At 41.4% G+C, this 27,162-nt stretch overlaps 1 long non-coding RNA gene across 2 annotated transcripts in view; it reads left to right on the plus strand.

The window, feature by feature from the left end:
- LOC140519242 (uncharacterized) overlaps positions 1-27,162 on the plus strand; it is a 185,921-nt gene that overhangs the window by 146,180 nt on the left and 12,579 nt on the right. Inside the window, exons 1-2 of one of the 2 annotated variants that reach the window (XR_011972141.1) lie at positions 11,200-11,521; positions 11,747-11,808. The exons of the other annotated variant lie outside the window; for it this stretch is intronic. This is a non-coding gene — a long non-coding RNA (uncharacterized lncRNA). Of the gene's footprint in view, positions 1-11,199; positions 11,522-11,746; positions 11,809-27,162 lie in introns of those variants that run through there. 2 annotated transcript variants of the gene reach the window in all.

Here is a 27,162-nt window from a genome sequence, read left to right on the forward strand (position 1 = left end):
GGAGCATTTTAATGCCTCTTGGTATTTGGTACTATGGTGAGAAGGACTCACTATGTGTAATAATGCAGTTTTCCTTCTGAAAGTCATGGAGAAATGATGCTACCTTGAGTTAGGTGCTTGTCTACGTTATTAGTTTGCCTTCCTCCCACCATTTTCTTTAAAATAAAGTTCTATGGAATCACTCAATCAAGATACTTGGATTCTGGGATTTTCTCTTAAGCATGCAACCCAAGTGAGGCAGGGAGGTTGGGTCAACAATCGCAATAGGAAACTACAGGGCCAAAATGGAAATGAGGATATCCAACCTCTTTGTTTCTAACCTGTCTCATTTTTATGGGCTATTGTTACCATTATTGTAGGGGTGACTAAAGTCACCTGCTTGGGAATTTAATTGTGGGGGGGGGGGAAAGTAGTATTTCTCCCATTTTTTCTTATTATGCTGTGAGATAATATTTCTTTACTTTTTGTTCACCATGTAAACAAGAAAAAATCTGAGATATGAGATCATGCTCAGGCTAAGTTCTGTTGTACTAGTGAACAACAGGTGTTCACTACGGGTTAACCCTGTAGAATATGGAACTGTGGAGAACAGACACAGGTTAGACTCTAGTGTTCATACAGACTTCCTTCCTACTTGTGTGTTGCCTCAGTTCAATGCAAACTGTGTTATTTCTCTGGTTTCATATAGGCCTGCTCCCCCATCATTCATACTTAGGGAGGCCCATGTCAATATACTGTATTGGATATTTAGTCCTATGTGGTAATAGGCAGCAAAAGAGCCCCAGGTGTTTCACCTTACCAATGAGGATTGTCTTCTGCCCTTATCTGTGAAAATGGGAGTCAAAGGGCTAAAGTTTTGATAGTGGATGCAAAGTAGTTGAGTAGTACCTGAGGTCTAGAACTTCTAATCCTCCTTTGACCTTGATCATAAGGCAATGATCATTTTTTTATTAGCATGATGGAAAAATTGTATAAATGCAATTTTTAGATAGAATTCATAACTGATTTCTATCTTTTCTATATCTAGTTTCAATGATACTTGGGAAATATTACTCCTAAGGACCATTCCTTCTTTCCCTGTTTTAGAGAAGGCATGACTAGAGAATAAAGGTCTAAGAAGTACTAGGTTGTAATCATATGTTCTAGGTTTCCCATCTCCCGCACAGCACCTGCCATAGTATCCTATGTAGAGGAGATGGCTAGTGTGAATGTTTGGAGGCAGGAGTTATAAATTGGATCTGGAAAAAGTATTCAGTCTAGTTTGGCTGAAATGTTGAATTTTTGGAGGAGGGGGAACAGGTAAAGCATGAACTAAGGTAGAAAAAATAAGTTGGAATCAGATTGTGGGAGGCCTTAAATTAATTGGAATTGAGTCAGGGTATCTGGTGAGATGAGATGGTGTATTTGGCTCTAATTATACTGGTCTTTGAGGTTGGGACAGCTTGGGCAATCCTAATGCTAAGTCGTTCACAGACAACACACTTTCCTATAAACCCCACTGGTACCAAATGGAATGCATTATGTCATGGCTTTGCTGGTAGCAGCTGCATCAGGGGCTGCAATGAGTGTGGGCCTTTATTGGGGAGTACTTGACCATAGTCACTTGAAAATGCCTGATACTATCAATTCACCAGTGGAGCGAGTGAATGCATCCCATGCTTGAACATCAAGGTACCTTCTACCAAAGATGTAGCTTCTTTTCAGGGATCCAGTGTATGTGTATATTTGACTTTTGTTATTGAGTCATTTTTCAGTTTCTTGACTCTTTGTGATCCTATTTGGGGTTTTCTTGGCAAAGATACTGGAATGGGATGCCATTTCCTTCTCTAGCTCTTTTTACAGATGAGGAAACTGAGGCAAACAGGGGTAAGTGATTTGTCCAGGGTCAAATAGCTAGTAAGTGTCTGAGGCTGAATCTGGACTCAGGAGGATGAGTCTTCCTGACTTCAGGTCTGCACTTTACCCATTGCACCACCTAGGTGCTGTATATATTTGACTAGTGCCTCTCAGACATTAGGATTCTGATAGAATGTTGTCCCTATATGTCATAGTTTGTGGGAGGAAAAGTACAGAAAAGTCTGCTTTGGAGGTGGAACACACAAACTGATCCATGACACTATTTATCACAGTATAACCTTCTATGGTTCTGGGTCCAAAGCTCCTGAGCTTCCACGTGAGGGTGTGGAAGGTTCTCCCCATAGCAAGGCATGGTGTTTGCTGCTGACTATATTCCCTACACAGTCATTTTTTGGCTTAGTGGTTACTCCTAGACTTGCTGCTTTAGAGTCTCATGCCTCTTGAACTGGTGTGACAGGTCTTAGGGTAGGAAACTGGAAATAATCTACAGAACTGAAAAAGAAGACTTGGTTTAGTAAGAAGCATTTTAGAAGACAGGAGTTGAGATCCAGCACTATCATTGGCTAGCTTCCCTATGACTGTGGAGAGTACCACTCCTCCCAGTCTTCTAGGCTCACTACTATAGTGTCATGTTTGACTTCTCACATGCATTCACCCCACACATACAATCTACTGCCAAATGTTGTTGTTTTCACCTTCATACCATCTCTTATCCACTCTATTGGCTTCTTTCAATCACACAGCTGTCAACTTAGTGTGGTTCCTCATGCCCTGACAGTTGCTTTCCAGTTAGTCTCCTCTCAAATCTCTCCCTACTCTGGTTCCCCCTCCACTCATACATTAAAGCAAACTTCCTAAAGCCCAGGCCTAAGCATGTTGTCCCTCTACTCATTAAACTTCAGTGACTACCATAATGAAGGTCTACAGAGCTGTTGTGCTGACCTCATTGTGGTATGCCTATGAAACATGGACAGTCTACCAGCGTCATGCCAGGAAACTGAATCGCTTCCATTTGAACTGTCTTTGGAAGATTCCGAGGATTACCTGGAAGGATAAGGTACGAGACACTGAAGTCGTTGCTTGAACTGAACTACCAAGTATTCAGACTATGCTTCAGAGAGCGCAACTCCGATGGGCTGGCCACATTGTTCGAATGCATAATGTACACTTGCCCAAAAGACTATTTTATGGAGAACTCGCATGGGGCAGGCTATCACATGGTGGCCAGAAGAAGTGGTAAAAGGACACTCTCATGGTCTCTCTCAAGAACTTTGGATTTGACTGCGCAACATGGGAGACCCTGGCACAGGACTGCTCAGCATGGTGTGCCCACATCAGAAAGGGTGTTGTACTCTATGAGCAAAGCAGAATTGAGACAGTACAGAGCAAACGCAGGATGTGCAAATTTGGGATATCCACCTCAGATATTCACACGGACTATCTGTGCCCAATCTGTGGTAGAGCATTCCGAGCTCGTATTGGTCTGATCAGCCACAGTTGGACACACTGAAATTTCACTTTACAATGGTGATGTCATTTTGGTCCTCTTTGAAGACAAAGGACAACAATCATTAACCAAACTTCAGTGATTTCCTGTTTCTTCCAGGGTTAGGTATAAAGCCCTTTTGTTCAGCTTTTAAAGTCCTTTCCTCCTGGCCCCTTCTGCCCGTCCCAGAGTCTTATACTTTCCTCCCTTCAATGTATTTGACCAGTCAGTGACCTTGGCCTTTTTGCTGTTCATCCACGTGATACCCAATGTCCTGACACCATGATTTCCCACTGGCTTCCTCTGTGCTTGGAAAGTGTCCCTTCTTTTATCTGTTTCCTAGTTTCTCAGGCTTTTTCAAGACTCAGGTCAAATTTTTCCTTCATAGGAAGCCTTTCCTAGTCCTCCCCATAGCCAGTACCTTCTCTTTTGAGGTACTTTTTTACAGTATACATATACACCATACATATACTATTTACAGCATACAGTGTAATACATACATGTAGTGGTTTGTACATAGTGGCATGCATGTTGGCTTCCCCATTAGTATGTGAGCTCCTTAAGGGCAGGAGCTTTTTTGCCTTTCTTTGTGTCCGTGGAACTTAACACAGCACTGGCATGTAATAAGTACTTCAGAAAGGCTAGTTGACTGACTAGCTAAGTGACCTTAGTCTGAGCCTCAGTGTCCTCACCTATAAAATGAGGGATTTGGTCTAGCCTGGTGTTAAGACCCCCTTTGGTTCTAAAGTTCTTTGATTCATAGACTGCTCAGAGAAAGTCAAATCAACTTCATGTAATAGGTGAATAACATAATATCTGAAAGTGTCTTTTAAACTGTAAAAGATAAAACAAAACATATATGTGCTATGTATATGCAGGATAGCATTGGATGGATTTGGAGTCAGATCTGGGTTCGGATTCTGACTTTGACACTTACTGACTGTGTGACCTTGGCCAAATTATTTCACCTCTGGGTTTTATTTTCCTAATCTGTAAAATTGTAATAACGACAATAAATAATAATGACAATAATAACTAGCATTTATACAACGCTTAAGGTTTGCAAAGCACTTAAAATACATTATCTGATCCTCCCAACAACTCAGGGAGGCAGGTGCTATCGTTATCTTCATTCTGCACTGCTTACCTTCCATGGTTGTTGGGAGGATGGAATAAGATAATGTATGCAAGGCACTTTGCAAACCTTTTAGTGCAATATAATTGGGAGGTAGTATGACTGTCACTGTAATTTTTGTTTTCTTTGTTCAGGAACTACACTTCTAATGCAGACAATTGACTTTTCAGAAAAACTTCAGACATTTTGGAAAAGAATTTCTTGGCCAGTGCTTCCTGGGTGTGTGTGTGTGTGTGTGTGTGTGTGTGTGTGTGTGTGTGTGCGCGCACACGTGCATGTGTGCATGCATGTATGTCTCTGTGTGTCTGCATGTGTGTCTGCATGTGTGTCTGTGTGTGCGTGTGTGTGTCTGTGTGTGCATGTGTGTGCGTGTGTGTGCGCGCAGCATTCCAAAAGCTCCTCTTACCCTTACTTCCCTTAAAGCAACTGGGGCCGGTTTCAGTTGCCACAAAATCCAATACTCTTATTTCCCTTGTTTAGCACCTTTTGGGCCAAGGAAAAGATGAGCTTATTGTTCCTTTTCATTTATTGACGGATATTAGAAGATAGTGCATCCGTTGGTCATCATCTATGAACAGAGAAAGCCGTACATCAGCGGGTCAGAGCCACGCCTTGGGGCCTGAGCACTTGGGGCTGCAGTACTAGGGATGGCCTGTTGGTGGGAGTCTAAGCCCACGGACCTTGCCAGGGGAGCTGCTGCCTGCTGATGCTGGCAGGGAGGCCTCTCTGACCTTTGCCAGGCTCAATAGTGTTTCATTTATCACTGATCACAAGAGTGGAATGAACATATTTACTTGTGTTTTACTTTCCACTTATAATATCTAGTGGCATGGGAGGGAAATGAAAACAATTGTTCATATGGGAAATTTATGTGCTTCATCTGGCCGTGTGATTTCCACAGTTGTACCAATGCTACTTAGGGACCGGTATTGCCTTTTGCATCTCAAGGCTATGAACAAGGAACTTTTCCATCTGCTGGGGGACATCCAATAATGCTCCTCTCCCTGTGTTTTTGGAGCAGCTCCATTTGAGGACTCACCTGTGAGTCCCAGGGAATGAAAGGCCCTTCTTTTCCGATGGAGAAGGCTGAGGTACTCCTTTGGGCTCTACCTGCCCCAGGGTAAAGCCCCCTGAACCAGGGCATGGTTCAAGCTTGGGGTCAGCAGCTACTCCCTGACATTCTTGGGATGTCTCCGGGGAAGTTGATCTCCATCCTGAGATTCTCTTGCCTTGGTCCCTAGTAGCTGGACAGGGAGCTCCAATTGCAGAGAAAAGGGAGCCTGGGAAAGCAGTAGGGAGCTCAGTCTCCATCTCTACAGTCTTCCCAATCTTGTGGAAACAGAAATCTAGGGCTACCTTTTTCCTGACACCACCCCCTTCCTCCTCAAGCTCTAGGTAAATGTGATCTCTTCCTTTTCAAATTTCTTGTTGTACTTTTCTCAGACCTCTCCTTTCATTCCCTTCACTCTCCTCTGTATCATAACTATTTTAGTGGAATCTCATCACCTGCTTTTGTTCAATTAGATTGTAAACTCACAGAGAACAAACCTTGTGCCAAATCTAGCACCTAGCATGGTGGGATTGAACTGATCTGAACTATCTGGAAGGAAGGAGAGTATGGTATTGTGGAAAGAGTCCTGGATTTAGAATCCTAGAACTTGGGTTCGAGCTCTATCTCTGCTTCTTACTTACTTACTACCTGTGAGAGCTGGGGTAAGTTATTTAATCTCTTAGGATCTAGGTTTTCTCCTCTGTAACATAATAGAGTTAATCTAGATAAACTCTAAGGTGGTTTTCAGCTCTAAAATTATGTTGTTATAAATTCATTCCATCCCTCTCAGTGAGGTCTCTGAGCTTTCACAAATAGGTTTGAGGACGTGGGTCTAGCTTCCTGAAACTTTGTACTCTGGTAGATGAGAAGCCCTGTAACCCAGGCAGCATTGGGAGATAGAGGTCATCCCTCTCTCCTCCCTTCAACCTTTAAGTCTCAGAAAATATGCATGTGTGTTTGGGATCCTCCGACTCCTGCTCTCAGTCTAGCTCAGGAACTCTAAAAAATTTGTTTTGATAGTTGTATTTAATTGTTTTCCTTTGTAATCCAGTGCGTTTTGTTTTAGTGCCTTAAAAACCACCATTCTGAGAAGGGGTTCCTAAATTTCACCAGGCTTCCAAAGTGGTCCATGACAGAGAACAAGGTATGTCAAGAGAAACAACATCCAGCATCCACTCTGGGATGGTGGGGGTGAAGAAGCAGGTGATATTGTGTGCTTGGCTCTGTTGAGTTCAGTTTAACTAGGCTACTATTATCCCACTGGTGATAGGGAAAGTTAGGGGCAGAACCTGACCATGCAGTTGGTGTATGATCAGTCCAGTCCTTTGAGGATCCTTTTTTAAAAAGCAGCCATGTTCTTTTTGTCATATATCCAGAGACTCTGTGTCCTTATCCAAATGCTGTCAGAAACCCTCTCCCTAGGGAACTTGGGAAGTCAAGACATACCTGAGCTGCGAGAGAGATCACAAAGCACCACCACGTGTTTTCTGTGGAATCCCTCTGCCTTCTTTGACTGTTCACTCCTAGGTACCCTGCTAGCTAAATCGTCCATCCAGGGACCAACTTTTCCTGACCAATAGTAATAGCACAGGAAAGACCAGTGACTTCAATCATTCCAGATAAGAAATTGAATTTGGGTGCGATTTGCTGAAGATTTGTTTAGCGCTTCATTATTCTTGCATATATCCTTTAAAAACCATAAAATACTGACTATCCTTGTATAGTCTTTCTTTGTATAGCTGTCTATATTCATAATTATAGATAAACATATAAGCTAAGGCAAAAGGCACTATTCAGTTGCACACTTGAAATTTTTTTTTAAAAATTGAATCCTAAAATAAGCAATTTCTTTTAGCTACAGGGACAAACTGAACATGCTTTTCAGCAGTACAGGGACTTTTGTCTCATTTGGTACATGCAGGGACTCCGAAATGGTTGTAATCCATTGTGTCTCATAGGGCTATTGTGAGGACATCACTCTGCAAATCTTAAAAGTACTATAAAAATGTGAGTTATTATTATTATTGTATACTGGCAAAATCATAGTTTTACTTAAAGTTCATCTAAGTTTCTGTTGCATTTGTTTGTGGGAGTAAAAAAAAAATTTCCCTATAAAAACTGTAGCACGATTTTCTACTTGGATCTGTGTAAGTGTAAAGGCATAGCCTATGGAATCTCTTAGAATTCCTGGTTTTCTTCAAAACTTAGCTCACATACCACCTTCTGCAGGAGGCCTTTCCCATCCAGCACCACCCGACCCCTCTTTCAGCTGCCCCCAGCTGCCATTACCTTGTATTTATTTGGTTTTTCCTTCCTTCCTTCCTTCCTTCTTTCTCTCTCTCTCTTCCTTCCTTCCTTCCTTCTTTCTCTCTCTCTCTCTTCCTTCCTTTCTTTCTTTCTTTGTTGCTTTCTTTTTTCTTCCTTCCTTTTTTTTTTACAAAATTACATTTTGTCTGTATTCTACATATGCTTATATTTGTACATATGGTCTTCTCAATAGAATGTAAACTTCTTGAGAGCAGGGTTCTCTTTCATTTTTGTCTTTATTTCCCCAGGGCATAGCACACATACAGTTATATAATAGGTGTTTACTAAGTGTTTGTCAACAGATTAGTTGAGATGGCCAAAACAAAAATTCTCCTTTATTCAGATCCTTATATCTCTAGACAACCATGTTCACATACTCAGATATCTGTTCGGCTTTCTTCAACTCCATATATGCTAATGGGCTTTTGTTACATTATAAAATTATATTATAATTTTATATGCTAAAATAGTAGGAGGAATTTTAGAAGTCATTTTGGAAGACATAGCCTCCCCCTGCCCAGGACTCTTTGGCCTGCTTTGATGCCTACTAGCAGGTTTCTTATCTTTGCGGTGACTTTGCTGGGATCATTTTTCTGTGGCCAAATTGCCTCAAAAGACATTCAGTCACCAGGGCACGAAGGCTCCCTCAAATAGCTACCTCAGGGAGCCTCAAGGGAGGCTGCTGCTATTAGCCAAATTTGTATTTCTATCTATGCCAATTTTATTGGACAGAAAGGTCAGAAAAGTGGACCAGTTTCATTCAATGTATTGAGAAGCCTCTTAAATACTTGATTTTATTACAAGAAGGAACAAAACTTCAGATTTTGCCATTAAGCTCCAGTCTGCGTGTGTGGTGGTGTCTCGGTCCTCAGGATCCTCCCTTCGCTAATTACAATTTGCCATATTTCCCCAGCAGTCTCACAATCAAATTATTTAAAATTGCATTTCTCTGTTACATATTGCTAAACTCCAAGATGAGCCAATAGTCAGATAATGAACAATTATTTATGACAAATTATTACCTTTACATATAAGATTAACCATTGCTATTAAGTTTTAGTAAAGGTGACAAAAGCCTCCCGAAAAAAATGTGCATGCAATTTTCTGCAAAGGTCATGCAAACCTGCCACGGCTGAGACTAGAGAGAATACTACATTTCTGCAAATTCTGTGTGCAGTGCTGATTTCAGAATGGGAATACTGTGGAACCTTTAGGAAAAAGATCCGATAAATGAGGTCTGTTCAACACAGACATGGACATGCACCTAGCTCTTTATTTGATACTGGCAAGTTTTCTTGGGTTTTCTGCCTTTGTCTCCTTTGAATACATAATGATAAAAAAGTGCTAAAGAATGTAAAATATTTCACTAATTGCATTTGCATTTAAGTTTTAAAAATTCCTTATTACTCGAAACTGAACTTAACTTTTTAAATTATTTATGGAAGCAATAATGCATGTTTTTGTTATTGAGCTCCGTCTCTGTAGTTCTTCTAGTGAACAGAATCCTCCCTCAGCTAATTATAACATAGTTTTTTCCCAGCAGTCTTACAATCAAATTATTCAAAATTGCATTTCTTTATTGCATATTGCTAAAACCCAAGACAAGCAAACATCAAGATAATAAACAATTATTTATTGCAAATTATTACCTAATATATAAGATTAACAGCTTGTAACTATTAAGATTAATACATGTGGTAAACTGTATTTATTATACTTATTTTGTAGCAAATATCTTTGTATAAAACATATGTTTATGTATTGCAATTAATGAGAAAAAGTGTAAGATTAACAATCTATGCTGGGTTTTGTTTTTAGATTTATGTGCACTGTAAAACTTATTTATTGCACTTATTAAAAGTCTTTAATGACGGACTTTTAGATGCTATATTTTTAATGTGCAAATATAAACTAAAGGAGTATTAAATTACAAAATGGAAAATTATAACCGAAGTCAAAGGATCTCACTATTTTCGACTATAAATCTGCTTTGCAAAGATCATCACTGGAATTACAGAATCTTTAAATAGTGGCCTTTATAGTACATAATGAGTTGTGATGAGTTATCCTTTTAAAGGCTTTTTTCATCATTAGAACTAAACTCAACATCTTGCTCTTAAAGATAAATGCAGCTCATAGTATAAACACTGGAGCCATTTCTTTTTATGATGTGAAGTTAAAGTAACATTTGTGAGAAGAGGAAGAACAGGACCAGGCGGCTCCCTGTGACAGAGTGAAGCAGAAACTGTATGGAAGAAACAGAGAGACATCCAGGAGAAGCAAAAGCTTCCAATTATCTGCACCAAGTTAGCAGAGGAAAATGTTAGGTAGATTTTTGTTTCCTTATGATTGCGTCAGGTGGGGGTGCCCAGGGGTGCAGGGTGGACTCGGGATTGGAATGGAAGAGTCCTCTGTGCAACCAATTCTTCTGGTCTCCCCGGGTCCTGAGCACATCTGTCCTCTTGGTTTCTATGGAATGAGTTCTGCAGACAGCCAGGCAGGGAAGAATCTTCCTGGGATATTCAGAGATCCATTCACTTTATATTTAGAAGAGATGGGTTTCTTTCCCACAGAATGGGAAATAGAATGAGGCTACTTAGAACTTTGAAAGATGAATGATTAAAAAGCTGAAAAAAACAACATATTTTCCATCCTGACTATCCACCCTTCTGATACCAGATATTTAGAATTATCTTATGAATATGTGGTTTAAATTGCTGATGATGGTACTGTCATGTGGATGCACTTGTTCTAGAAAAATATCTGAGCCACGGGGGCATCTTTTAACAAACCCAAGCAATCCATGATGCCCCTTGTTTTCCCCATGAGGTTCTAAAAACAGTTAAAAATGATACTATTTTCAAAGGACTAGATCTGGGATTTCTCTAATATAGGAAACTCCAGGGTGAGCAATCTCCTTCTACCAATGCAGACTGTCTTCCTCTCTGTTATCTTATAATCTTAGAGAATTGTCTAGTACTGGGAGGTAAAGAGACTTGCTGTGGGGTCGCACAGCCAGTATGTGTCATAAGCAGATCAAAGCCTAGGTGTCCCTGGCTGCAAAGTCACTAAGCCATACTGCCTCACTTAATAATAATTTAAAACAACAATAAAAATAATAATAGGGCTGATCATACTTCTGGGGGAGGGGGGTGATCTATTGTTAAAATGGAGGAAATTCTCTTTTCAACTGCTTGGCTTGCCCAAGAAGATGAGACGATTTTTATTTGACCAGTTAGATACTTTGAATAGCACTAGTGGAAAAAAAAAAAACCTCATGAAAATGTTCTGGGAGAAAAAACTTCAGTGTTCTCCTATTCCCTTGGTCAGATTGGGATGGTTCGGCCGAGCCAGTGTTGCTTTCATTTTCAGGCAGGAATCAGTCAGCAGCGGCTGCTTGCTGCTGGAGGTAGGAGCAGGAGAAATGCAGAGCCTTGTGGGCTGAGGGCTCATGCGTTGCTAATGCTGCTACCCTGCTGGGGAGTGACCCGTCCAAGCCCCAGGACGAAAAGGACTTTCCAAAGACTGTTCTAGAGCAATCAGGAGCCTTCTCAGAGGCCTGGGAAAAGGTGGCAAAATTCCCCAAGGAAGGAAACTGGTCTTTCTCTGGGCACTTTGGCCATAAATCTGGATGTGGAAGCATGGGCAAACAAACTGAGATGCTGTGTTGCCGTTTTGAAAGAAGGTACCATTCAGGTTTTAAAATTCCATTGTTTTAATTATCTACTTTGATGGATCTGATACTCCATTGGTAGACATTCTTTCCCCTGATCAATTAATCAATCATCAAGCATTTGCAAAGCATGTACTAAGATACTGTGACCTGTGTAGATCATAACACCTATGCACCTTAGAATCGTAGCTCTAGGTGGAAATCATCTAACCTATTATCCCTGTGCCTTCATTTTAGAGACGAGGAAGCCAGCATCAGCGAGGTTAAATACTTTGTCCAGCGCAATTAAGGTGGTGAAGGTAGGATTCAAACCCAGGTCACCTGTCTATATTCAGTATTTATTGTACTACACCACATTGCCTCCCCCTTGTCCTGTGAGATGTGACATTAACGATGTTGCTTGATAACTCTAGTTCATATCTCACTCAGGAAGCCAGGCTTCAGTCTTGTTGAGTCCTTATGCAGCACAACAGAAGGTTAGAGCTGGGAGAGATCTTAGACTATAGAAAGTTAAAACTAGAGGGCCATTAATAAACATCTGTCCAATGCCTTAATTTCTTAGATGGGAAAGTGACTCATCCATAGTCACATGGCTGGTTAATCTTGTTCCTCTACAAAGCCCATCCTCAAGCAGGCACTGTGAGAAACAGTTTTGCATTAGAGGGATCAATGTTCTAGCATTAATTGAGTTAAAAATCCTTAAAAATGCACATGAAATTAAGTCTTGTGACAACAACTCCTTCTCTTCTCCTCCCCCTCCCCCCCCCAAAGTACCAAACCGTTACTTGTCCTAACTAGAAGGCATATCTTCCCTGCAGCCAGGCCTGATATGCATCCTAGGACAGGGGAGTAAGAACTTCCTCACGCTGTTGGATTCTCTCACTTCTCCTCTGGGGTCAGTGTTTGGGGAGAGTCTTTCTCATCTGACACTCCTGGGGTTTCTTGATGCACATGGGTCCTCAATTTTACATCCTTGGGGTAAGAACATACCATGGGACTTTTTTTTTTGCATCTATTTCATGAAAAGCTATTGTCATCAGTTGCTTTGCAGAGAAGGGGAAAGAGAAAGAGAGAAGTGGAAGCAAACAAAGGAAGAGAGAGAAATGGGCTCTGAGCAGAAGAAAACAGCTTATCCTCGGAGAGGTTTGCAGAATTGTACCCAATGCAAGAAGGGGTTGGTCTTCAGGAGAGTAGGAATTTCTCCCCTTGTTGTTCTCAGGCATTTTTTCTTCTTTTGGTTTTTTTTTTCAGTGTTCTTGGTGAGATACAAATACATGGGAAAAACTTTTCCCCCATAGGGTATCCTTCCTTCTGCACCTGAGACCCCTGTCTGCTGTGGACTCCAGTACTCAGCATGGTGCCTGGTACTTAATACATGTTTACTGATTGATTGGGTGATCGATGGGGATGCTCAAGGAGCTCTGGAAAGAGTGGCATTAGCAGGCTAGCAGTTGCCTAAGGGATCCTCTTGGATACATGGTTGGGAAGTGGAGGGCCTTAGTTGGGGTGGGGCTTTGGGTGGTCAGGCACTGAAAATTCAAAAGGAGGGTAGGCAAGTCCTGGGTGAGTTATTTTAAGAGGGTTCTGAGCATCTCTTCTTGTTTCTTCTAATGGAAGAAGGTGAAGAAATTAATCTTGATCCATTTTAGATTTTTGATAGGGGGAAAAACTAAACTGCCTTTCACAGACTTAATCCATGATAACTGGCATCTGTAGTTCATGTGAAATTTGAGAATAGATTTTTCAAAATTAAGATAGAAGGAGAACATTTTCTTAACAGCTGGTATTATTTTATTTCAGATGTTGAAAGCCTTTTTCTAAATTCCCCAGAGATTGATTTGTAATATAAAACAACAACCAAAAAAAAAAAGCACCAGTCTTTTAGAAATTGGTAGAGAATGAAATCACTATCATTTTGTCTCTGGAGTTCTTCACAGTTATTATGGATACTTGTGTATTGGGATGCATTAGGAATTGTGGCTGAGTCTGTGGAACATGAATAGTTTGGCCATGGGTCTCACAGTTTGATTTTTGTGTCATGGGGGGATGGCCTCATTGAGGAGGAAGAGGGAAATAGGAAGGAGGAGGATGAAGAAAAAAATAGAGGAAAATGTCAAGGAAGGCATAGAAAGGAAGAGAAAGAAGGAAGAAAAGAGGAAGGAGTAAAGAGGAGAAGAGATAGGAGGGGGAAAAACATTGCTGAAAATGTGATGGGAGAAAAAAGTTGGGTGCTCTCCTACTCACTTGGTCTGACTGACATGGTTCTGGGGAGCTAGTGTTACTCTCATTTTCAGGCAGGAATCAGCTCTTCAAAACAACCCTGCGAGTTCTGTAGCACAAATATTATTATTATCCCCATTTTAAAGATGAGGTAATGGAGGTTTTTAGAGGCTGAGTGATTTTACATATTGCTCCACTCTTAAGTGCCAGAAGGGTGGGATCTGAATCTGAATCTCCAGGCTCCAAGTTCAATGTAGTTTCCACTATTCCACATTTCTTCTTGAAGATGGAGAAGGAAGAAGAAGAAAGAAAAAGATGAAGAAATAGTAGGAAACAGAGGAGAAAAAAGAGAAAGCAGGCAGGCAGAAGAGAAGGAAGAATGGGATCATAGGATTATAGATCTACTTCTGGAAGAAGCCTTGGAGGTTATCTTGTCAGTGGTCTCCAAACTTTTTTGATTGTACCCTCTAGTTAAAAATTATTGAGCTTTTACCCCAATGTGTGTCTATTTACTTATTTGTAAACTATTTAGGTACTATATTATTGATAATTATATTTGTTTTAAAACTTACACAAAAATACAAATAAAAAGGACAGATAAAGATGAAATAGTATTTGACCCTCCAGTCAATAACCACTGGAATTTATCGATTAGAAGAGTGACACGGTCAGACCTGCACTTTAGGAAAATCTCTTTGGCAGCTGTGTGGAGGATGACTGGAGTCAGGAAGACTTGAGGCAGGGAGACCAATTAAGAGGCTCTAACAATAGTCTAGGTGAGGGGTGATGAGCTAGGGTGGAGGCTAAAGTGAGTAGTTATGGGAGATGTAGAACTGAGAAGATCAGGCAGCTGATGGGAGGCATGGCTGTGGGCTGAGGGTAAGTGAGGAGATGGAGATCATGCCAAGGCTGTTATAACCTGACTGATGTTTCCCTCAATTGGGATAGGGAAGTTTTGAAAATAAGTGGTTCTTGGGAAAGGATAATGTAATTTCTAAAAGATAGTAAAAGTTAATGTAAAAGATAATTCGTGATCTAAGATCAAGCTCACATTCCAGCCATGCCTGCTCATCTTGGGTGACTCACTCTTTCCCACCCAAAATGAAAAGGCGAAGAAGTGAGGCTTTTATTCAGCAGTCATTGTCCTAAAGGGCAGAGTCCACCCCTAGAAAAGGCACTTGTTGCAGCCACAGGGGAGCTAGAGGACAGAGTGGAAATGATCTATGGCACTGCACAGCTGCTATGGGTGGTGATTAGCTTATAATGACCCAGAAGGGCCAACACTGGGGGAAGTTAAAGACCCTCCACAGCAGAGAGAATGAGGGGAATGTTGGAGGATAAGGGTGAAGATGGGTTTGTGGGAGACAAGCCAAGGCTAGCTATCCCATGAAAGGTGGGAGGCAACCAGTTCATACATCATTAGGGGTCAGAGATAGCCCTGGATTTGCAGGATACTTCTGTTGTGGTCTGTCATGTCTGACTGTTTGTGACCCCATGTGGGGTTTTCTTGGCAAAGATAGTGGAGTGGTTTGCCATTTCCTTCTCCAGCTCATTTTACAGATGAGAAACTGAAGCAAACAGGGTCAAGTGACTTGCCCAGTGTCACGTAGCTAGTTAAGTGTCTGAGGCTGGACTTGAACTCATGAAGATCAGTCTTCCTTATTCCAAGTCTAGTATTCTTTTCACTGTACCACCTAATTTCCCCTAGTGGAGAACATTATTCTAGGCCAGTCCCTTTATTTTGCAGTTGAGGAAACTGAGGCCTTGCTTAAGGTCACAGAGGTAGTAAATATAAAAACTCAGGTCCTCTGATCTCATATCCAGCACTTTTCCCATTATACCATTCTGGAATTGAAGGGGTAGAGGGACGGCAGAGAAGAGGAACTCAGGAGGAGGGAAAGAAATAAAAGGGGAAAAAAGAGTTACATGATAATTATTATATATTGAAAATAAATAGCAAATTGCACATAATAGATTTATAGTTTCATGAGCAATCATCTTTTTTTATTCTCCTGTGTTATGAAAATGCTTGTTTTCTTTCTTAAATTGAAAATAAAATAAAGTAGAAAAAAAATGCCTGTAGGAGGAGGCAGCTCACAGATGACAGTTTGCTGTCACAAGCTCTAAGCCAGCAATAGATTTTTATTCCTTGGTCATAGTGTCTCTGGGAAATAGGAGATAGTAAGGAAGAGAAAGATGAGCAAGGACAAGCCAAAGAAAGAGGAAGCAAAAGAGGAGAGGGGGCAGTAGGAAAGGGGAGACTGAAGAAGAGAGGGGAGCTGGAGCAGGGTAGGACAATGTTTCTCTCTGCTCAGGAAGGTTTCCTAATTTTCTGCTGGGAGTATCCCATTTGTCAGAAGTTCTTGTTTTTGTTCAATTGTAGGGTGACTTAGGGAAAGAATTGTAGAATCTTAAAATTGGAAGAGGTCTCCAAGGCCACCTGGTCTAACCCACATTTGCTTGAGATTCCTCTGTGTAGTGTCTCTTATGAGTGGCCATCCTGCCTCTAGTAGGAGACTTCCACTGATGGGAACTCTACCACCTCTCAAGGCAGTCCATTCTACTTTGGAATGACCCTATTTCTTGGCAAGTTTTTTCTTGATATCAGTCCTAACTTTGCCTCTTTTCAACTTCTACCCATTGTTTCTTGTTCTACCCACAAGGGCCAAGAAGAAAAGACAGATAGCTATTCCACATGGCAGTCAATCAAATATCTTATTAACCTTTTAGGTAATTTCTCCTCTAGGTTAAACATCCCCAAGTTCTTCAACAAGTCTTTCTAAAACATGCTTTTGAGGTTCTTGACCATCATGACTATTTTCTTGTTGAGTCCCTCTAACTTGTCAATGTCCTTCCTAAAATGTGGCTTCTCGAATAGTCCTCCAGATATGGAATGACCAGGGTAAAAAATGTAACTAGTCCAGTAGATAGATTGCTGGGCCTGAAGTCAGGAAGACCTGAGTACAAATCCAGCCTCAGACACTAGCAGTATGACTCTGGGCAAGTCACTTAACCCTGTTTGATTCAAGTTCCTCATCTATAGAATAAGCTGGAGAAGGAAATGGCAAAACGCTCTGCCAAGAAAACCTTAAATGGGGTCACCAAAAGGTGAATATAATTGAACAACAACACCACCTCTGTCAGTCTTGGCGCCTTGCCTTTCAGTGCACCCTAAAGTCAAATTATATCTTTTGGCTGCTACTTTACACAATCGACTCACATTGAGGTAACAGTCCACTAAAACTCCCAGATCTTTTGCAGTTGAACTTTTGTCTAGCTGTAGCTCCCGTATCTTGTACTTGAAAAGCTGAATTTTTGAACTCTCTGTTAAATATCATCTTATTCTATTGGACCCAATGTTCTAACCTGTCAAGGTGTTGCAGGTTCCTGATGGTTAGCTCTCCTTCCCAGCTTTGTTTTGTCTGCCAATTCATTAAGTGTATCATCAATGTCTTTAAGTCATTGATAAAAAAATATTATAGAGAAGAGGGCTAAGACAGATTCCTGGGGCACTCCTCTAGAAATTTCTTTCTATGTTGACAGTTGAGCTATTAATGATTATTCTTCAGGTCAGTCCTTTCAATGATGTCCAAATCCACCTACCAGTGCTATCATTTAGGGGAAAGGAAGGAAACACACATTTATATAGTGCCTACTATGTGCCAAGCATATGCTAAGCACTTTTAAAAAATATCTCATTTGATTCTGACAACAATTCTGGGAGGTAGATGCTGTTACTATACCCATTTTATAGTTGAGGAAACTGAGGCAAGCAGAGATTAAGTGACCTGCTCAGTGTTACAGAGCTGGGAAGTATCTGAGGCTGGATTTGAGCTCATATTTCCCTGACTCTAGGCATCACCAGCTACCTTTAGCTATATTTCTCCATCTTTCCTCAGAATAGTAGCATGAGAAGTCTAATTTTTGGTGGTGGAAGAATGCTAGATTTGGAGTTAGAGGAGCTAGGTTCATACCTCACTTGGCCACCCATTACCTGTGTCTCACAGATATGAGCCATGTGCCCAGTCTTCATGTCTCTGAAGGTTCATTGGACTGAGCAGCTGTCTTCATGGACAATTGAGCAACATGGGATGGGTTCAAGCTGGACCAGGCGTTTTTTAAAGTTAGACCTAGGAAAGCATTCTCCACTGAGGTGGGTTTTTACGCACTGGACTGTGTTGCAAGAGGAAATCTTGGCATCACAGGACTTCCAAGGTCTCCTAGTCCAACTCTCTTATCTGACAAATAAGAAAATTGGTTTCCAGATACCTTAAATGACTTGTTCAACTGGGGTCATAGTTAGGAAGTAACAGCATGATGTGGTAGATAGGAACTTCGATTTGGAGCCAGGAAGAGCTGGGTGCAAATCTTGCCTAAGTCACTAGCAATGTGATCCTGAGCAAATCACTTACCCTTTCTCAGCCTCAGTTTCCTCATCTGTAAAATGGGGACATTAGTAGCATTTGTCTACAGTTTTGTGAGCATCAAAAGAGATAACATAGGTGAAGTGCTTTGGAAACCTTAAAGTGCAAAGTAAATGCAATTTATTATTGTTGTTGTTAAAATAAGTTATAGCAGCTTTCTCAAACTAATTCAGACATAGAATATTTAAAATAATGAAAATAAGTTTCTTTGACAATCTGAAAGCACTATATAAACCTGAGGTTTTATTGTTGATGGTAGAGATGAAATCCAAACCCATAGCTTTTGATTCCAAATCATGCATTCTTTCCACTGCATCATGCCTTCTCAGGTGATCACAAGGGCTAAGCGGATTCTCTTTTGGAATGGTGGTGGAGGATGCACTTACCTAAAAGGGCGAGGCTTACGTAGATGGAGCTCTCTTCCTGTTTTTTGGTGGCTCTAACCATGGGATTTTGGAATGTCCAAGTGTGTCTTAAATAGCCCTTAGTGACTTGTCTGAAGGAACCAGACATTTCCCAAGACTCACAGTTCCTGCTTGCTAATAGTGACAGAACGTCAGCCAGAGGACAGGCGACAGGCCAGGCTACTTTCATGAGCCCTGCAGCTGTCACCATTTAGATGAGCATCCAATGACTTATCTCTGGTTCAGAAGACAGTGAGGATGGGAAGAACTCATAGTCACTGAAACTGGGAGATAAATTGAGAAGGGCCACATCACCTCGCTGTGGCAGAAGCTTGGGAAAAAATAAAGCCAGAGCAAAACAGCTTAGAGGACAAACAGTACAGGATGATAGAGTTTGTTGTCCTGAGCTCCAGGCAGGAGATAGAATCCTGTTCCTCAGTCATAGTGTCATTGGGAAGCACAAGACAGAGAGCTGACAGATGGAAGACTCCCCTCGATCAGGTGATGGAGTGCTCTGGGCTCTTCCTTCCACTTATCCTGCCAGGTATATAGTTCATGTTCTTACCACTTCCACAAAGCCTTCTTATTCCGACTCTTCTAACTTTTACTGATCTTCACACTTCTGGAATGTTTGCAGTTTTTTGCAAGTATGTGAAAAAGTCAACACAACGAGGGGCACCTAGGTGCCATGGGGGATAGTGCACTGGCCCCATTGTCAGGAAGATCAGAGTTCAAATCTGGCCTTAGATACTTACTAGCTGCATGACCATGGGCAAGTTCCTTAACTTTGATTGCCTCAAAAAAAAAAAAAAAAGTCAACACAGTGTTATGGATAGAAAGCTGTTTTTGGAGTCAGTAAGATCTGAGTTCAAGTCCTACCTTGGATATATTCTGGTATGACTCTGGGCAAATTATCTAACCTCTCACTGCTCCAGGTATCTATCTGAGACTGTAAATTGAAGGAAATTTACCAGCTTGCATTGGTAGAAGGAGTGTCCTCATTTGGGAATATACCAGTGAAATCACAAATCTAGTCCATATCCGAACTTTTTAATACCTAATAATATACTTTTTGCGTATTATTCTTAAATGATTTAATTTATGGATCTTTTATTTCCAAATAGTCTTTAAGTTTCTTGAGGGCAGGAATCAGGTATTGCACCTGTTTGTGACTCCATTTGGGACTGGATAATTGGCCTGACTATAACTAGAAAATTTTTTTGATCCGTGGTTAAAAACATTTGCAGGGGATGGAGAAAGGGGATAGAGGAGGGAAGCAGCGAAGAAGGCACATAGGGCAATCTGAACATATTGTGGTTATCCCCAGGCCTTTACTTCTAGGGGGAACTGGAGGGAGGTGGCCTCTGGGGAAAAGAATGCTATATTCATAGGGCCCTGGGAATGGCTACCTGGGGGTGCTCTGCCCTATGGCAGCGGAGGATGATGGTAGATCAAGAGGAGCCTGGGGGGTGGCAGCTGATGTATGTAAGTATCCTCTCCTTCCCCTCTACCTCTTACCATGTCAAACATACTGGTACTCTGGGGATGAAGCATCATTTGCCCAGTGCCAGTTATACCTGTGGGAGTCAGAATTTCAGAAATGTTCTTTGACCAACTAATGAATAGTTTGTGAATCTACTTATTCCTAAATTATAAACTTCAAACCCAAAGCTGGTTGCAGCCTCCGAGAAGAATCTAGTGATAGAGGAAGACCAAGAAGCAGATGCCTTGAATGCCCCTGTCTCCGGTTATGGATGGACAGCTGTCCCAGAACCACGTTCCAAGGGAGAAGCAACAATGTTCTATTGGAAACAAAGCTCGTTCTGAGTCCCCCACTAAGGGTATTTAGAGTTTGGTGTAGAATCATATTCTAGAATACATAACTCTGACTTCTTGACTCCAAAGGTGGCCAAATGCTGTAGCCAGAGACCTCAGGGAAGTAAGCAGCTAGTGTGGAACCTAGAGAGAGAACAGATAGGTGATCCCAGAGGGGGCCAGAAGACTGTGGGTAAATTGTAAAGGGCCATGTCACTTAGCTATGGGAGAAACTTGGGGAAAAATATCATTCCAAAAAAATAAAACAGCTTTGGGGGCCTAGGTCATCAGTCATTCCACAGTTCAGAACTGAGGCAGGTAGCCTCTTGTATCTGAAGTGACCTGGAATGGAGGAAACAAGCATTTAGTAAGAGTCTACTACATGCCAAGCACTCTGTTAAGTGCTTGACAAATCTCATCTCATCTCACAATAACCCTCAGAGTAACTCTATCATTAGCTCCATTTTAAAGATGAGGAAACTGAGGTAAGCACAGGTTAAGTGACTTGCCCAGGGTCACACAGCTAGAAAGTATCTGAGGCCAGATTTGAACTCAGGTCATCCTGACCCCAGGTCCAGTGCCCTAGCCACTGCACTACCCAGCTGATTCTATGCGGTCTGTTGTTCAACTGCTTTCATATCATTTTATATTTCTAATATATAATTACCATAGTCTAATTTTCATTATTCTCTGTGCATATATGTTATCTCTGCTAGTAGAGCTTAAGCTCCTTTAGGAGAAGCTGTGAACTGTATTGGAAAGAGCACAGGATTTGGACACAGGAGATTGCTCCTGCTCACTGAGTGGTCATGGGTAAGTCACCAAGCCAACGTCTCTGAGTCTCAGTTTGCTCATGTTAAGAGGAGATAATAGTCATTCTATATTTTATGGGATCATGGTGATGAACGTGCATCATCAGCTTTAAAGAACTAGATAAAGTCTTGTTTATTTATTTATTTTTGTCTCCTCTCATGCCTGACACAATGCTTTGCTCCTGGGAGAACAGCAAAGATACTGATGAGTGTGTGTAGCATTTAATGCTTGTGAATGTACTGTATAGAGATATGATGTCATTACATAGACATATATGTATGTATATGTATTTGCTGAAAGAGTAGACTTGTATATGACAGTTTATCCTCTAGGCCTGCATATTTTGGCTAAATAGATAATCAAACATGATGCTTTTGTAACTGTAGATGTCACTCTGTTAAGCTCATGACTGAATGGCTGTCTTTGGAAATGTAGCCATGAAGTGTAGGCATAGTTTGTGATTATGCCTTCACTTAGAAAGAAAACATTTCCTTAATTATCAGCTGGGGTGTGGGAGCTAGGGATGAGGTGGGAGTGAGAGGATTTAGGATCCTTGCCATGTTTTAGGAAAGGTCACTTTCTCTTGTGTGTTTTGCAGAGATGTCCCAAGGCCTTCTAAGTTCCATGAGAAATATAAGAAAATGCAAGGACAGGGTCAACCACATGTGTTTATGGGAAATAAGATTAGATCGGGTGGATGCAATCTTTAACAGAATAAAAGGATATGATTAGAAACAGGTTCCTGTTGTATCCCTGTGAAGTAAGGCAGGAGTAGGGAGGTAAGGCCCACCAGTACCTTGCGTTTATTTATCTCTTGGTGCTTTAGCTACTTGAGGGTGTCCATGAGGCAAAGAAACACAATTTTCTATCACCCCCCCAACCACCTCCCTCCTTCTTGGCTCTTTATCTTTCTCCTTTTGTGATCTTGCTTGGAGATTTTGAATGAAGGCATTTTTGTCACTGTGGTCAAGTTTCTGTTCCAGGTGTTTGTGGCTGGGAGGAGAAGTCCTGCCACCTCCCTCTCCTCCTTGTGTCCTCTCTTCTAACTCTCTCAAGAGATACTTCAAAAATGCTAGGAGGAAAAACCCACCTTCCAGTCTTGATCTTATGGTAGCTTCCTCTCTTCCTACACTGGGAAGAAATACAGGGTTTTGAGAAACCTAGGGTTGCTTTCAAGTGACTAGCCCAAGCCTTAGCAGAATGATGTTACTTTCTTTAATTTGCATCAAGTGTACCTAATGTCACATGGGAGCACAATGGGAAATAGCTGGGGTGCCCTGGAAGCCCCTGGATAATTCAGATGTAATATCCTGGGGAAGAGGTGAATAATTTCTCACAAGCCTTTTGTGAAAACTTCTTTATTCTGTTTCTCTCCCTGCATACATCTCTGACGGCTCCTTCTGAGTCTTCCTTGCTAGATCACATTCTGTAACCTGTCCACAGGTGTGGTTTTATCCCAGAACTCTCTTCTCTTCTTCTCTTACAATTTCTCTCTCTTGGTGATCCCATCAATTTTCATGGGTCTAAATACCCCTATGCAAACAACTCCTACATCTCTATATAGTCTTCATCTCTTTCCTTAGCTGTAGTGCAGCCTCAACAAGTGCTTCCTAGACAGCTCCGCTGGTTGTCTCATAGATGTCTCAAACTCAACAGGAGCAAAATGGAACTCATCTATCCTCCAAAAACCATCCATCCTCTTAATTCCTGTATTTCTGTCTAGTAGGCCATCATACTTCTCATCACCCAAATGATTTGAACTTTCTCTTGCCTTCACTTCTCTTAGCTAGTCAGTTGCTAAATCTGATTTATTCTTTCTCCAGAACATCCCATTCTCTCCATTCAAATGACTGCTTGTCTTGTTCAGAATGTCATCACCTCTCTCCTGGACTACGTCAATAGACTCCTAATTGGACTCCCTTCCTCAAGTCTCTCCCCATCCAATGCATCATCCACACAATTGCCAAATTGATATTCTTGGAGCACAGATTCTGACCATGTTATCCTGCCTCTCAACAACCTTCAGTAGCTCCCAATTGCCTCTGAGATAAAAAATACAAATTCTGCTGTTTTAATAATGTTGAAGTTATGTTTCACAATTTGTTTCCAGTCTATTTCTACAGTTATTTTAAATACAGACTGCAGACTGATTTCATAATTCCTTTCTTCACACATTCTATATTCCAGCCAAATTGGATTACTTACTATTCCACTCCCCATACGTGGCATTCCATCCCCCTTCTTGGTGTCTTTGCACAAGCTGTCCTTCATAGCTGCAATGCTCTCCTCCCTCACCTCTTCTTTCTGGAATCTCCTTTAAGTGGTCCTGCCTTTATAAGCGCTTTCCTGATTCCCTTCACCCCACTTGGATGTTTGCGGTCTTCCTTCTCAAATTATTGTTTATGTATTTGTGTGCAGGATAGTTTTCCTAGTATAGTGTAAGCTTCTTGAGGATAAGAATTGTATTTGTGCCCTGGCATTTCTTAGCACAGTGGCTGGCACACAGTAGGAACTTAATAAAGACTTGTGGAACTGAATTACATTTTAGGGGATGTGAAAAAGATGCCATGGCTGGTACTGAAACTTCAGTTTGGATGAAGTATGCAACATTTGCTCTCTTCCCACTTTTAACCACCAGCTAGAGGGGGCTCCAGTGAAGAGATCACTTTGGGTAGGGAGTGAGGTACAAAGGCAATGTTTCTGGGTAAGCTTGTGCCCAGAGTGGGCTGGTTCTGCCCTAGCCACAGAAGTAGTTGAACTGTGAACAGCTGGGGCACATCCTCTATCCAAGGCCTAACAAGTGATCATCTAACTTCTGCTTTAGGGAGCCTGGTGTAGTAGAAAGCATGATGGACTTGGAAATGGGAGACCTTGGTTCTAATTCTGGCTCCAACACTTACTCGTGCAGTTATTGATAAATCATGTAAGCTCTCCAACTTTTTCCTCATCTGTAATATGAGGATTGTATCATCTACATTGCAGGGACGTTGAAGGGAAAGTTTGGTGTAAATACTTTATAAGTAGGAGTTGTTATAATAACTAAATGGATAGTTAGTTAACTTAGAAACTTTCTGGTATGCCCCATTCCCACCCCTAATTTCTTTTTTAAAGCTATTGCAAAGAGATATTTCCTCAGAAGATCTTGTACATCATACCATTACCCCCATGCCCCATTCCCAGGGCCTTGGGAAGCACATTCTGTACTATCCCTCTTTGGTTTCTAAGGTAAATGGTCTTACTTTTAGCCCAGTTTCTTCATAGCATTGGTGCCACCAAGTTCATGTCCAGATGTGACATGATTATCAGAAGAATCCTTGTTTCAACAACAGCTGGACTGGGTCCTGAATGTTGCTCCCAAAGTTCACTTCTTTCTTCTTGGGGCGCTGATATTGATCTGACTGCAGAACTAGGATGCTAGAACAGTACGAGGCTCACCCTCCTGACCTTTAGAAACTCATGAGATTGGAGTCTCTAACAGTAGTGTTTTGACTCATGTTTGACAACTGGCTCACAAACAAATGTACACACAACACACTTTTATGTTTAACCTGCATTACTAATGTTTTCTTCATCACTTTCTTTAGTCTAGACAATATAAAAACAATAAATCAAATCCTGATTTTGCTGATTTTTGGAGGAGTAAATGCTTACACTGAAAATTTAACAATCAACTCTGAGCCAGTACCAACTGATCTCAGAACATTTCTATTCTCTAATCCCTTCATGTAGAATGGGGGGCAGGAGAACCCACTAAGGCAGTTAAAGAACTGAGGTATGTTTCACATGTTGACTCAGTGGGAAGGACACAAAGTCTTTCTTCTTACAAACTGATTGCCATTGGTGAAAAGTCAAACCAAGACCAAAGCAATTGAGAGAAACATCTAGAATTTCTTTTAATCTGTGACTCTGTGATTCTTATGGGGACTAGGATTCCTTCAGTGTTAATATATAGTGTCTGCTCTAGCTTTAGGCAGTGGTGTGTAGCGGAAAACATATTGTCTTTGAAATTGGAAGATCTGGTTTTGAGTTCCACTTACTAGGTTGGAGGTCATAGGAAAGTACATTTTTTTTTCTGAGCCTTGTTTTCCTTATCCTTAAGATGAGGCAGGTAGACCAGGTGATATGCAAGATCCCTTTCTATAGTAAGTTCTGTGTACCAATGATGACAAGATTTCTGGAGGGCTAAGCAAAGGACAAGGAAAAGAATGGCTATCTATATCCTTGATGAGTTAGATGAGAGGACAATGCAGCAAATAGCAGGCCCCTTATGACCAAAGCCTTTGTGTAAGAGTCCTGTAGCCTTTCAGTCATATCACCTCCTTCTCTTTCCTCTTCACCCTCCACTGAATATCCAAACCACATACCCTAGTGTTAAGCTGCTGCTGGCTAATGATTTCATGTGTGAATCTTGTCCTTACCCATCTAGTTACCTAAAAATGGAGGGGGCTACCTTGGAAGGTATGGGCAGCGAGCGAGGTGGCTCCATAGTGCATAGAGTGCAGGGCTCAGGAAGGCTCAGTTCAAATCTTACCTGGGACATTTACTCTGTTACTCTAGGGAAGTTACTTAACCCTATTTGCCTCAGTTTCCTCATCTGTAAAATGAGCTAGAGAAGGAAATGGCAAACCACTCCAGTATCTCTGTCCAAGAAAACCCCAAAAGGGGTCATGAAGAGTAGGACATGACTGAAACAACTGAACAGTAACTATACCTTGCAAGGCAGTAAATTCCCCATCACTGGAGGTCTTAGAGTGGAAGCAGTGATATTGTAGAGGTGCAGTTTAATCCATGTGGCCTTTGAGATACTTTCCAACCCTAAGATTTCTTGAAGACAGGGACCATGGTGTTCTGTTTTGTTTTTGTCTATCCAGTAGTGACTGGCATGGTGTTGGGCAAACACTTAAATGCTTGCTGTGTATTTGTTGGCTAACTGATAGGTACATAATTGACTTCCTGTTGATAAGGGAGCAGTGGATGAGAGCAAGGTATTTATGTTTGTACTTCATATGATAAACAATTTCCTCACTTTGGCTTTCTGAGCTCAGGCATTTCTATCTCCATTTTATAGAGGAGGAAACTGAGGCGCAGAGAAATTAAGATACAATCAATGTCATCATGAGCAAGTCATTTCACCTCCTTGTGCCTTTAGTTTCCACAACTGTAAAATGAGGTGGGTGTTATCTGACTCTCTGAAATCCCTTTCAGCTTCACTATAATCCTGTGATTCTAGGGGATTTACCTGGGGTAACATCAGAGCTGGGACTTTGAATCTAATTCCAGGTCAGAATTCTTTCCACTCCACCATATTGCCTCTTGGGTTCTGGTCAAAACAGATTGCTATTGGCAAATCAAGAGGCAGGATGGGACGCTCTCTTCTCCTCCTGCCATAAATGATTTTTCAGTCCTCCCATCCCAGCCTTGTTTCTAGTGTCTCCTAGCAGATTGCCCCTCACACCAGGGTGGGTTATTATTAGCCTGGGCCTGAGTGAAAGGTCTTGAATTGGGGAAGCTTGGCTTTTGCGTGACATTGTGGCCAAGCTAGAAAGCAAATGATTCATTACGGTTACAAGGCATGTTCTAATTTCATATAACTAAATAAATGACAGAAGTATTTTGGGCGCCACTGCTCACAGATAGCATTGTTTCATGACTGCATCTCACAAGAGTTTTCGAGAAAATTAGAGCAGCCATTGTGCTGCGAGATTAGGTTCTGCCGGAGGTTTGTGGTGGTGGCAGGAGAAGTGACCCAGGGAGAGGAATGAAGCTGTGGCCACCGCTACTGCTGCAAGAGCAAAGAAAAAGGCTTCTGCTCCCAGCAAGCCAGTGCGGTTGGCGGTGGCCAGGGGTGGCTGGTTATCAAGGAGAAATTCTTATTTTAAAGCTTTCTTCTCTGGGAATTAGCCCAGCCCTTCTGGAAAACATTTCAGAATTTTGAGAGATGTCACTAAATTGTTGATATCTTCTGGCCCAGCCCTCT

The sequence above is a fragment of the Notamacropus eugenii genome, chromosome 1, assembly GCF_028372415.1.
Source record: "Notamacropus eugenii isolate mMacEug1 chromosome 1, mMacEug1.pri_v2, whole genome shotgun sequence".
In the NCBI taxonomy this organism is placed as follows: domain Eukaryota; kingdom Metazoa; phylum Chordata; class Mammalia; order Diprotodontia; family Macropodidae; genus Notamacropus; species Notamacropus eugenii.